Raw genomic sequence first — 13,513 nt, 5'->3', positions numbered from 1 at the left:
TTAGCTGATGTAAACACCGAGTGATTGTCATGACCTATTGAAAACACAAATCCCATTCTACACATTAATTTATAAAGTTTATTGATAATACTTTGACTAGAAAGGAATTTTATTGGTTCAAGAAAGACTCTTTTTGAAAATGAATCTACGACTATCAGACAATAACGTCCTGATTTACTTTCTACCATTGGGCCTATTAGGTCAATTTGCCAACATCCATTTATTATCTTCTCATACTGAGAAATCAACTTTCCTGCAGGTTTTACATTATTACTTTTATTTAACTGACATTCCTTACAAGCAGAAACATATTCCCTAATTTCCTTTTGCATCTCGGGCCACGTAAAGCGCGCACAGATCTTCCCAATAGTTTTACTTATTCCGGCATGAGATCCGGGTAAAATACTCGCGTGGAAGAACTCAATTATACTTGGAGCTAATCTTTTAGGTAAACAAATTTTATACGGATTTCTAATAGCTTTAGTTTTACGACACAATATATTGTTAATCAACTTATATCCCTCAATCACCCTTTTTGCTTTTAAATCCCTTATAATCTTATTTAATTCAGGATCATTTAACTGATGATCTCGGATAGACCTATTTACATAAGGCATATTCCACAGATTAATCAAAAAAATAATTTGTTACTTTATCCGCATGTGAAGGTTCTATCTCTATTTCCTCAAAGTTACTAATGTCATACAATCTCGAAATAAAATCTGCAGAGACATTCATATTAGTAGAAATTGATTTTACTTCAAAATTAAAGGAAAAGAGACGGTATAATAACGATCCATATCTTTTCACTCTTTTCATATTCCTTAAGGCATACACTAAACCGGCGTGATCCATTCTTAGCTCAAAAGGTTTATGCAAATAAGTTCTATAACGTTGCTAACATTTCTAACAAATATATAGGCTTATTGAAGTCGTATTTCTTTAGACGTCTACTATAAAAACCTCCTGGAACTAAGTTATTATCATCATCATATTGTTGGATCACCCCTCCCAAACTTCTTAATGTTGCATCACTGTTAATTATAAACTTTTTATTCAAATCAGGCAATTTTAATACAACATAATTTGCAAATAGTTCTTTTATATTATCTAAAGCCTTTTGTTGTTCTGGTCCCCACCTAAATACTGCAGAAGCCGCCCTTAATCTTTCTATTGGTTCCATAACCTCATGAAATTGTGGAACAAACTTTGCATAATATTGTAAAAATGAAACTAAAGATATCAAACCCTTTTTATTCTTTGGAGCGGGCAATCTTTTAATAATCTCAAGTATAGATGGGTCCATTTTCATTTTTCTATCTTCTATAATAAAACGCAGATATGAAATGTTACGTGAAAAAATGTACACTTCTTAATTGATAAAGTAAGTCCTTTATCCTGTAACCTTTTTAAAACTTTTTCTAACAGAACCTTATGACTCTCTATATCTTTACTTTTACAAATTAGATCGTCCATATACCACTCTACACCTTCATCTTTTAACGGATATAACAATTCAGTTAGTATTTTTGATAACACATGACTTACGGCAGCTAATCCAAATGGGAGTACCTTAAATTCAAACAAACCCCTATGCGTAAGAAATGCCGTCAAATGACGACAATCCTCCGTCAATGGTATTGTTAAATATGCTTTTCTTATATCAAGATGGGTATAGATTTTAGCATCTGATAATTCAGCTAAAATATCCTCAATTCGAGGTGTAAACTGTGTATTTAAACAAAGATGCCGATTCAAAGCAGAATAGTTTACGACCATACGTTTAGATCCATCGTTATTATTAACAAGAAAACAGGGAAAAGCATATTCACTATTACTAGGTTGAATTAAATCAGATTTTAACATCTCATCAATAATTTTATCGAGTTCTCTTTGAGATGCTCGTGACATGGGATATGCTTTCTTACGAATAGGAGTGTAATCATTTAAGAGAATTTTATAATTAAAATCCTTAATTTTTCCTACATTGGGTGAAAATACATTAGGAAATTTATCAAGTAACTCATTCAGATACCCTTGCAATTCCGGATATTCCTCAAAGACTTCCGGATCCACTCTCAATTGACATGGATTCTCGATAGACTGCTTATTGAAACTGGTATTGGAAAAACCATTGGTCTCCACTGAGCTGGCAACACTGGACTGTCCCCTGGTCGGTTCCTGACAAGTAGACCTCACCACTTCGCCGTTGCGTTAGCAAAAGGAAACAACTACTATCCTAGAGTAGGGATGAATATAAGATATTGACAAAAATTTTAGCTGCTAATGAGCACTAGAAATATGGGAAATCGAAATCGAAACATGAAATTTGGGAAAGCCAAATACAATATAATTTGATAGTTGCAAGACCAATATTTTTTCGAAATAGATGGAGGAACAATATTTATGACTACAACTGTGTAAATCAAGTTATAAGGGATGTTTTTATTGCATTCCAGATCATGACCGCCATCTTGAAATCCGCCATATTGGATCGATGTCAACTTTTTCAAATGGAAAGGGGGCCATGTGAGGTATCAAACAACAATGATTTTTTCCACCAAATCTCATACACTAATTGGTTTATTCATATCTAGAACGGTTTACAACTTACAGTTCTTTGAATGTTGAAAAATTCGTTGTTTGTAGCAGATAACAGATAACTACAGTGACAATGGACATAGCTCCAGAGATAGCATTCTTACTGGACAAAATTACGGCAATGCAAAAAATGCAAGTCCTCAGCATTCATAAAATGGCCAAAACAGAATTCTGCAGAACACCATGAGCACCTAATAAAAAATCACAAGCGTCACAAATATCACAAAAGTTAATGCCGGGAATATTGAAAGCGTGCTTCTTCGACACCTCGAACCATTCGATCGGCTCACCAATATATACTGATTTACAAAATGCTTATTGAATCATTCCGCGAAGCGAGGAGACTGTAATTGATTGTACACAAGGGAATGCAGAGTGACAATAGTATCTCTGTCATGCAGTTTTCAATGCAAATGTTCGTCCTTTATTGCATAATCATAAATGGTACGCCTATGTTTTGTATTGTCTAAAAGAATACAATCAAAGGTTCAAATATGCCGGTGGTACCTTTTGGAATTTATCGCGTTTTTCACTGATTTCCCAGGCGGAGCTATTGTACTTCGCACCTCTTCATTATTAAATAATTCTCAGCTATCCAGCATAAGTGAATTCCTGCTCCCTGTATTCGGCCAATAGCAGGTTCAATACCATTCTCGCAATTCATGTAATACCATTTTACCAGATGTTGATGCCAGATGTATTGCCAAGTCTCTGCACTAACCTATTAAATTCAGTCTGCAATGTTACAGGCACTATTCCGTTCTTTCCCTGGAGAACAATGAACAGTTTACCAACTAAATCTCCCTTTAAATTAATTAAAGGCATGATTGTGTAGGAATGTATGTCATAGCATTTACACTTATTGCTAGAGCCTCAATTTTCTTTTTGCCTTTTATATCCAAAGTTCTCGGGCGATGCATTTCAAATTGAAAACCACTTTGGTCAGCATTACAGACATACTTAAACTCAAAATTATGTAACCTCTTTTTGATGCTGTGAACGTAATCTTTAGCAGTTTGCATTAAGTGTGGCTGGCGCTCATGTTGAAGTCTTGTTTTAAAGGTTGTCACTTTCCGTAGTCCGATATTATAATGTCGTTTGAAGTTCAGTAGTCAGGCCTCCGAGGCCTTAAACTGTTCATACTCAATATCACGCGCAACGTGGCATGCCATTCGCTGAAGATCACTGTCTGATACCGTTTGGAAAACTACTTCACGTGCGTGGATAAACTGCACGTACAATGCCTCCTGTAAAAGGGAACGCTTGACTTCGCGTGATAGTCCTGTAATTTTTCTAAACAACACGATCGTAGGTCCACTCGCTAATGCGAAATCGGTTACATATTGTCTTTTTACCCTGGTTTGGGTGTTGTGTCATGTAATTAATAATTTGTTTCGTCTTCGCAACCGAGAGTGAATCGCCTTTCTTGCGTTTCGATGGTGATGGAAGTGATGCGTCTGACACCTGGTGTTCTATCGGCATCTTCGGAATCTGTTGTGTGATTACCCCCTTCCGCTTCCACACTAGCTTCTTGATTGTTTATCTCATGATGTGGCTTCTCTATAATATCTAGAGTGTATTCCATTTCGAATTCCAGTTCTTCATCCGCTAGGAATCCAATTATGTCATCTGCGATTACTCTTTCCTCTTCTGATATATTTGTTGCTTTGTGCTTGAACCGTAATGCCTGCAACTGCTGCAAGAGGTACATGGCAACGTTTGCCTTATTTAACACCATGGTGTGTCGTTTTCTAGTCTATATTTGTTGTCTGCACACACTCTCCCTAACACACACTTGTACGCACCTCCCAGAATTAGAGGCACAATGCAATAAACGAAATAACTATTTCTCAAACACTTCCAAGTTCACGAATAGAACTGACAGTGGGAAAATATATTTTCTGCACTTGTCTTCTTACAAAGAGTTTGTCGCTGTAGAATGATGCACGGTGCAGGTAAGCTCCTGAATTAAACCGTAGCTGCTACGACCAGGAATGTCATTGGCAACCAATATTGCTATTCTCTTCATCGTGCTGCCCCAACTGCTTATAGTTACAGTTTGAATTTACAAACGCACACCGAAGTGGCGAGGCACACACGCACACCACTTTATGAATGCTGAGGACTTACATTTCTTGCATTGGCGTAATTTTGTTCTGTAAGAATGCTGTCTCTGAAGCTATGTTCATTGTCACTGTAGTTATCTGTTATCTGCTACAAACAACGAATTTTTCAACATTCAAAGAACTGTAAGTTGTAAACCGTTCTAGATATGGAAAAACTAATTAGTGTATGAGATTGGGTGGAAAAAATCATTGTTGCCTGATACCTCACATGGCCCCCTTTCCATTTCAAAAAGTTGACGTCGATCCAATATGGCGGATTTCAAGATGGCGGTCATGATCTGGAATGCAATAAAAACATCCCTTATAACTTGATTTACACAGTTGTAGTCATAATTATTGTTCCTCCACCTATTTCAAAAAAATATCGGTCTTGCAACTATCAAATTATATTGTACTTGGCTTTCCCATATTCATGTTTCTATTTCGTTTTCCCATATTTCTAGTGCTCATTACCAGCTAAAATTTTTGTCAGTGTCTTATATACAACCCTATATTAGGGCAGTAGTTGTTTCCTTTTGCTAACGCAACTGCGAAGTGGTGAGGTCTACTTGTGAGTAAATTCCCTAACGTGTGACTCCCGACCAACGTTTGGAGGTAACTCACTCGAAGATTCTTCCCTCAAAAATAATTTTGTTGAAATTTGGGATGGTTCTCTGCAAAACAAATCAACAGCACAAGTATCTTCACGTAAATCAGGTGGGGGTCCCTTAATGAAAAGTTAAAAGAAACCACAGAGTTCTCTAAAGGAAGGATTAACTTGTTGGTCACTAAATCGATCTTTGCCATTAACTGCTTAAGTTCATTAATTCCCATAATAAAAACTGGTTCAAGATTTTCCACCAAAAAAACTTTAATCGATACACTCGATTCTTTAATTTAATGGGAATCCTCACACATTGCTCTAAAGTTAACTTCTGTTTATCTATCCCTACTCCTGTAAACTTTTCATTGAACACTTGCACAGGATATTTTAAATTTTGATTACACCTATCAAAGTTTTGTTTATCAATAAGCGAAGCTGAAGAACACGTGTCTAGTCCCCCTCGCCTACGAGTTCCAAGCACAAAAGCATCGACAAAAGCTGCAATTAGTTTTCTTGAAGTATTATATTCTGTTGTTCCATCCTTTCTTTTAATATTCACTGTATTTCTATCAACAATGTTTGAGGGTATTGTTCCTCCCTCTCCATGAACTTGTCTCAAAATACTAAAGTTCTTAATAATTTCATTATTAGCAGGTGACGAACTAAAAATGTTTAAGTTCGCATTTTCTACACCATTCCGAGACACTGAAACTCGATTCCCTTTAAAATTACCACTATGCCTTAAATTACTCACTGGTCTAGATGCATAATGCTTTGTTTTTACGTTGTTAATTTGAGAAACTTCACTATAAACACCATCACTCACATAAGGTGTCCATGTTCAATATTATCTACCGGGATTCGAAGTTCGGACCTCTCTATAGGAAGCGTATACTGCTGCCTATCACTCTTAGCTGCAAAGCGTCTCTTATTCCTCCTATCACTATTCATAAACTGATTATTGAAAGAATTTGAAACACCCGCACCATTAGAAGATTGAACACCGGACCCAAGTTCCTGATTCAGAGCCCCTGACCGGTCACTATTCCCTGCAAAGCGTCTTTCCATATTCATCCCCATGTTCACTTTCAACAACTTTTTATTCAGCAAATATAGTTTATTAGCAGGACAATTGGCTATTCGGTGCAGTCCACCACAAAAATAACAGGAAACCTGTTTACGCTCTTCACCTCCTCTACTTGAAACCTTGGTTAATGCACTGTATACCTCCAAATTCCTTTGATGTAAATCATATTGATTTAATTCACTCAACAACTCATCTAATGACGTAGGGTAACGATACTTATATATGTCATGTTTCAAGTGGGGATTAATTCCTTCCATAATGATTTGTATAACTTCTTTACTATTCCCATAATTTAGGGATCCATAACAAACAATATACGAGTCTATTATTTTGTTTACATAATCTAATAAATTCTCTTCGGGTTTTTGCATAACCTTAATATATCTATTTATGATGGCTCGCTTACCTAATGGTATAATGTATTTTTGAAACAAATGACTTGTAATTTGTGACCATTCGATAGTCATTTCATATAAGGAAATTAATTCCTGATTTAATGTACCTTGCGCTTTTCCTAACGCAGCAATTAGAACGGTTTCTACTGGAAATAATTTCAATTTAATAATACCATAGGCTACACTCATAAATTGAAAAAGTTTTACATCATCTGATCCATCTACAATAATTCTACGTACGTGTTCATTAAACAAATTACAAGAAGCATTAACCGTTAATTTCTCCATATTAAAATTAAAAGGTACAAAACTATTCAGTAAACGTACGTTCTGAGGTTCATTGCGCATAATTTCAACTTTATTTTTATCGCAAAATGGATTTGTGCTTTTCTTTCTTTTGCAATCATATCCTCAGCTGATTGATCAAGGTCAATAAACGGATTCAGGGAGCTACGACTACTTCTTGTAGACACACACAAAGGTTCCAACTCGTCCCTCAACATTCCGCTGCTATCAGCAAAGTCAGAACACACACCTGTTGATGAGAGGTCAGTTACATTATCAGAAGTGAACGACGATAAATGTTACCTACTTGATTCTGCTTCCCCGTCCAAATACGACAAATCCCAACCTTGACCTACATTAGGCGGAATAAATACTCCCCTTTCTCCTCCTACAAACCCATTTAATACTAGCTGACCAGGCCTTCCCGCAGGATTTTCCATATTTATGAATAATGAAGAAATAAAAGTTAATGCTATAATATACAAAAATATTCCCACCAGAAAAATATTTCTGCCTAATAGCGACTGCACACTTACAAGCATTTGTTTCGTACAAGAAATCCGATTTTACCATATAGCCTTCTAACCATCCAAAATTGAATATTTTTTTTTGCTACAAAAAGAATGCGGATATATTTAACAACTCCAACAAGAAACCTTCAAAGCAACAAACAAACAAATGTATATACATGTATTATGTTGTACGTTCCCTCCTATAGTCTCAAGAAAACAGATTTTACTCCAGCACTTTAAACCTATCAAGTATGTAAGGCTTGTACCGTAACTAATTTCAACAACTTTTTTTATTATTATTGAAGATTCGATTGCTACTGTTTGTAACGTGCCTTAGGTATGGCTCCGTCGTGGGCCACCGGCCGTTAATGACCAGGACAAATATCTATAAAGGGAAACATGCCCTACAATAATAATTGTTAAATGAAGGAAATTAGGCGAGATCCTCCTAGTGCAAATGTTAACTATATTTTCTATAATAATTCCCATCTATAGGATTTCTGCGTATTTCAGCTTAGCAAAACAAAAAACCATGATATAAATAATCAGAAAGATGCTATTAGGATATTGAAATAAAAGGTTATATATGTGAATTGAAAACTTTATAACAATAATTCTATCAAGCAAAACAATATTGATCATTATTGTATTTACCAGCAATTGCCAGTTCTTTAAAATTATCGAAACACATGAATAATACTGGATATTAATCTTTACGTAACAATTGTTGATTCATAAAATGCAATTTTCTCTATAAACTTACACTTCAAAGAAAGGAAATTGCTATAAAAAGCCATTTTCTCCTCTCAATAAATGTATAAAATTCTTTACAATAAAATCTAAGTGTTACCAAATTTCTTACGTTAAATAAATAAAAAACTGACATACGTAGTGTCATTGATACCAGTCCTAGCGCACCCCCTACCTGCATATTTTTGATTAGCACGGAAGAATAGCACAAAATATTTACATAATTGCAACTCCAAAGTAGACTGGATAGTGTCTCTGCGCTTGGTTTTTATCACATTTAAAATCATAAAAACTTAAATCTAAAACTTATATCTTATAGTGCTGTTTCTGGTTGAAAAAATAGTTTTTGTTTGATTGAAATCGGTCTACTAATAGCTGCGTAATGCGAACTTAAAATTTAGTATTTTGCATACGGCTGTTACATGTATATATACTCTAGCTCTCATTGCACACACACACACACATGCATTCAAGTTTACAAGCCAGTTTAAGTTGAGAGAAAAGCAATAGCATACATATACATGAGATTTATAATCTCTCTCTTTTTCTTTCCTAGAACGTGACTTGCATCCGATTCTCTTTCTCTTTTCCTCACATCAACATGTTAGCACAAATGTTTATACAAGCCCCCGCCAGATGGCAGACAAAGTCAATCATTTTCTTCTGTCTTTCTTCTGAGTATGTAATAATAACAACACCCAAAACTGTCCTGTCCTACCTGTCACGGCTTGTTGTCTGTCCCGCTTTTTTCGATTCAAGGTCACCACTTTGAAGATAAGTCCTTGATAAAATCCGTCAGCAAATCTCTAGCTTTTATAACTCTGAAACACACCACGTATAGCTCTCACATCACTAGAGCTGAAACAGGGTTGGAAACTATTTATTTTCAACATGTTTTTCCAGAAATGATAAAATTACGAATTGAACTTTGAAACTATTACCAATGAATTACCACAAAATAAGGTAACCATGATAATTCTTGAACACGATAACCAACCCTGTCATCAGTGACGTATTGGGGGCTGCTATTTTTTCAAATCGTTATATCTCTGTTGTTTACTAACCGATTTCAAAATTCAATCGGCAATCAGTAGAGAAATAAATTTACTATTTTTTGAATGTATTGTAGGTTGCATAACTCTCAAAGTACTATTTTGAATTTGTTATAACTTCGCCAAATATTGATCAATTTTCAAACTTCAAACGACAATTAATAGAGAAATAAATTTGCTACCTTTTGAATGTATTTAGGTTGCATAAATCTAAGGATATTTTAACAAAAACTCAAATCTCTTATTTATGTATGGATCTTTAAAAATCAAATGGTATTTCATTCTGTATGTCTAGAGGTCTTAGTCTTATAGCTTTATAACCATAAAACTTTTAAACTTAATTAACTATAATTTAAAACACACTTAAATTACAAATTCGGATACTGATAATGGAATCTTCTGCTAGGTTCGTTCTCTATGGGAAACAATGATTTCTTAAACTCAGTCCATTGATCATAGTTTAAGCTGATTAAACAGCTATTAATTTCGTAGACGATTGCTTGTGCTTTCTTGAACATTGTTATAAAAATTACATTGAAATTGTCAGTAAGAATAAATTTCTTTTGGGGATCCATACTAACGACTCCATTTTTTTACTTTAGAAAAAAAAATTATAATCTTTTCTGTTACTTCTTAGATTCATTTTTAAAGAAGAGCTGGTGTATTTTATAACCATTAGGAAGATCTTTCATTCCATCATATTTCATAAACAGTTACTTAGTTTTCATCTCTTTTAAAACTTGGTCAGTATCTTCATTATATCTCTGTGGCAATAAGGTTTTGTATTTCTCATTTAGATGTACTAATACCCTTTCCCCTGTGTATTTGTTTGTACCAATCTCCATGAGGTTATTTCGTATCATTTTCCTTCTTCCAGATCTTGCTATTTAACTAGCCTTAAAATGTTAATATTGTTTTTCTTGTTTAATTGTGAGGCCATTTCTCATTTATCGTATAAAAAATTAAATATTGGTTTATTTTTAGTGATCTTATCTCTTTATATATATAGTTAATTCTATCAACAATATCTTTTATATGTTCGTCTGTTAATTCTCCATTCATTATTTTAATAACATTAAGCTCATCCTTAAACATAGCAATTTGAGTAACCATATTCTTATAATACTCTTTCTTCGAAGCTATATTAAATCGTGTTGATAAACCAGTGATAACGGCAGAAGCAGATGCAAATGCTGTTGTAATAATTGAATAGACTGTAACAGGAATAAATATATTGATAAACCCTGTACAAGCAGAAAGCAGTATCGAAAATGCAATAAGAATATCATAAATAAATTTTAATCTCTTAAATTTCCTCTTATTTTTCGCTAGTAAGTTTTGAAGTGATAATGTTGTATCCAAAATTAATGCAATGAGATTCTCTCGTGGAATGTTATCTGGAATATTCATTGTTTTATAATAAATTCAGTCAATTAAATAAGTTTTTTATGATCATTTTCAAAATATTGGTTTCATGAAATAAAGAAAGTGGAACTTTTCGGTCCTATTAAACACAATTCATCTTAGCTTAAACACAAGTCGAATGTTTAGGTCCTATTAAACACAATTCATCTTAGCTTAAACACAAGTGGAACGTTTCGCTCCGTTTGTACCGTTTGGATCACAATTTCTTTATCTTCTTGGTCTATATATAAGTTTTTATGAAACAGTTAATTTCAAATTGGTTCTCTCATTGACAGTTACTGATTTATGCTTGCTTGTGTTAATTACGAAAATGGATATTTTTCTATTTTGTAAAAGCTCTTTAGAATAATAAAACATCTCAGTGTTTCCAATTGTAACTCTCTTGTATATCGTATACATTTCGTAAGCTTTGAGATATTTATGCTTTTCAAAATCTAAGTTGAAAGATTCTAAAGGAAAATACTGATTTCTAGAATTACGAAAATGGATATTTAGTATTTTATAATAACCAAAATAGCTTGAATCTCTTTCTTGATCATCCTTCCTATCTGTTTGGAAAAATGCAATCACAAAATTAGGCATATCAAATTCAGTTCAGTTAAATTGTGTGGTTAGATGGAAGTCTAAATATTTGCTTGTAACTGATTTTTGTAAACATTGGTATGTGTTGAAGGAAAATTGAATCTTACCCGCTTTTAACATGTTAGTTCTTAGCAAGGTAGCATAGTTAGGTTTATAATTAAGAATAGGCATATTCAACTCCATATTTGTAATCTAGACTTTACCTGTATGTGGTTGATCATTTTCATACGTTCCATCCTGTTTTTTAGTTTCTCCAAATAGCAAATGCATTATCATCAGAACCAAAGCTAAAAACTAACTCTATGGCCTGTGGAACCCGGAGGCTCAGTGCCGCGTTCACAAAAGCTCTCCACTGATTTCTATCCTTAGCTAATTGCATCCAGTTTCTACTTTGTATTCCTTTTTCTGCGAGATCCATCTTAATATTATCTTCCCATCTGCGCCTAGGTGTTCCTAATGGTCGTTTTCCTATGGGTCTACCAGTCAAGACTTTGAAAGCGTTTCTACTTTCTTCCATTCTAGCTACATGACCTGCCCACCTAAGCCTCCTAGACTTGACGACCCTAACAATGTTGGGTAAACCGTATAAATTATGTAGTTCCTCGCTATGAAGCTTCCGAAATTACCCATTCTCGTTCCTCTTGGGTCCGAATATTCTTCTCAGGATCCTGTTCTCAAATACGTTCAGTATATGTTCTTCCCTAAGAGTAAGCGAACATGTTTCGCAACCATACAGAACAACAGGCATGATTATCGTTTTATATATTTTAAGCTTCAAATTCCTCGACAGAATTCGCGACGACAAGAGATTTTGAACCGAATAGTAACACGAATTCCCTGCTTCAGTCGACATTTAATTTCTTCGTGAATCTGATTTTCGTCTGTTAATATTGATTCTAAATATTTGAAAGTATCCACTTTATCAAAAGTATTATTTAATATTTTAACGCCTCCACAATTTGCAGTATTACGGTCACGACGCACTTCCATGTATTTAGTTTTCTCTGCATTTACTTCTAAACCCATGTCCCTGCAAGCGTTTAATAAGATCTCTGCATTTATTTCTACTGTTCTCCTATTATCCTCTATTAAATTTACATCATCAGCATAAGCCATAACCTGGTGAATGCCGTTCAACTGTAGGCCCTGGTTGCTATCTTTGATTTTCCTTATGGCGTATTCCAGCACAAAGTTAAATAATAATGGCGACAACGCATCTCCTTTTTTGAGGCCATTTTCGACGTGGAAGCTCGTGGACAAAAATTTTCCTACCCGGACTTTACTTTGGGATTCACTTAAACATATCTTAATTAATCTAATGAGCTTTCTCGGTATTCCAAGTTCTGTAAGAAAGTTGTATAGTGTTTCTCTCCTAACCGAGTCGTAAGCCTTTCTAAAATCAATAAATAGTTGATGTACCGGGGTATTGTATTCCCACTTCTTTTCGAGTATTTGGCGAATGGTAAATATTTAGTCGATAGTTGATCGATTTTGTGTAAATCCGCACTGATAATCTCCAATAATTTCATCTGCGTATGGGGTCAATCTTCCTAACAGAATATTTGAAATGATTTTATAGGATGTTGACAGAAGAGAAATGCCTCGATAATTATTACAGTCAGTTTTGTCGCCTTTCTTGTGAATTGGAACAATGATTGACTCTTGTGGCAATTCTTCCTTGTTCCAAATAAGGAGAATGATTTTGTGTACTTTATTCCACAATTTTTCGCCTCCAGCTAAAACTAACTCAGCCGGAATTTCATCTACACCCGGAGATTTGTGTTTCTTTAATTTCTTTATAGCGGATTCCACTTCTATTCGATTGGGTTCTGGAATATACGGTTCTGCTGTGTGTATCTCCTTTTCTCCACGCACATTAGATTTTGGCTGCGTGTTCAGCAAATCGTAAAAGAAATCTTTCCATCTATTTAAGAGGCTATCCGTATCAGTGAGAACTGTTCCGTCAGATTTCTTTAAAATATAAGCACGAGGTTGATAGCCTTTCTTAAATTTGCTGATCCCCATATACATGTCCCGAAAATTTTTATTTTACTATTATCTTCAAGTTCCTCAATTTTAGCTTTCAAAAAATCCCGTTTCTTTGTTCTAAAAGTT

The 13,513-nt window shown here is 34.5% G+C and overlaps 1 long non-coding RNA gene across 1 annotated transcript in view; it reads left to right on the top strand.

Annotated features, from left to right (window-relative positions):
- Window positions 1–13,513, top strand: part of LOC145683343 (uncharacterized) — a 272,667-nt gene that overhangs the window by 84,548 nt on the left and 174,606 nt on the right. The window lies entirely within an intron of this gene.

The sequence above is a fragment of the Thermobia domestica genome, chromosome 4, assembly GCF_964235325.1.
Source record: "Thermobia domestica chromosome 4, izTheDome1.hap1.1, whole genome shotgun sequence".
Taxonomy (NCBI): domain Eukaryota; kingdom Metazoa; phylum Arthropoda; class Insecta; order Zygentoma; family Lepismatidae; genus Thermobia; species Thermobia domestica.
This window is presented reverse-complemented; position numbering and strand designations above follow the sequence as displayed.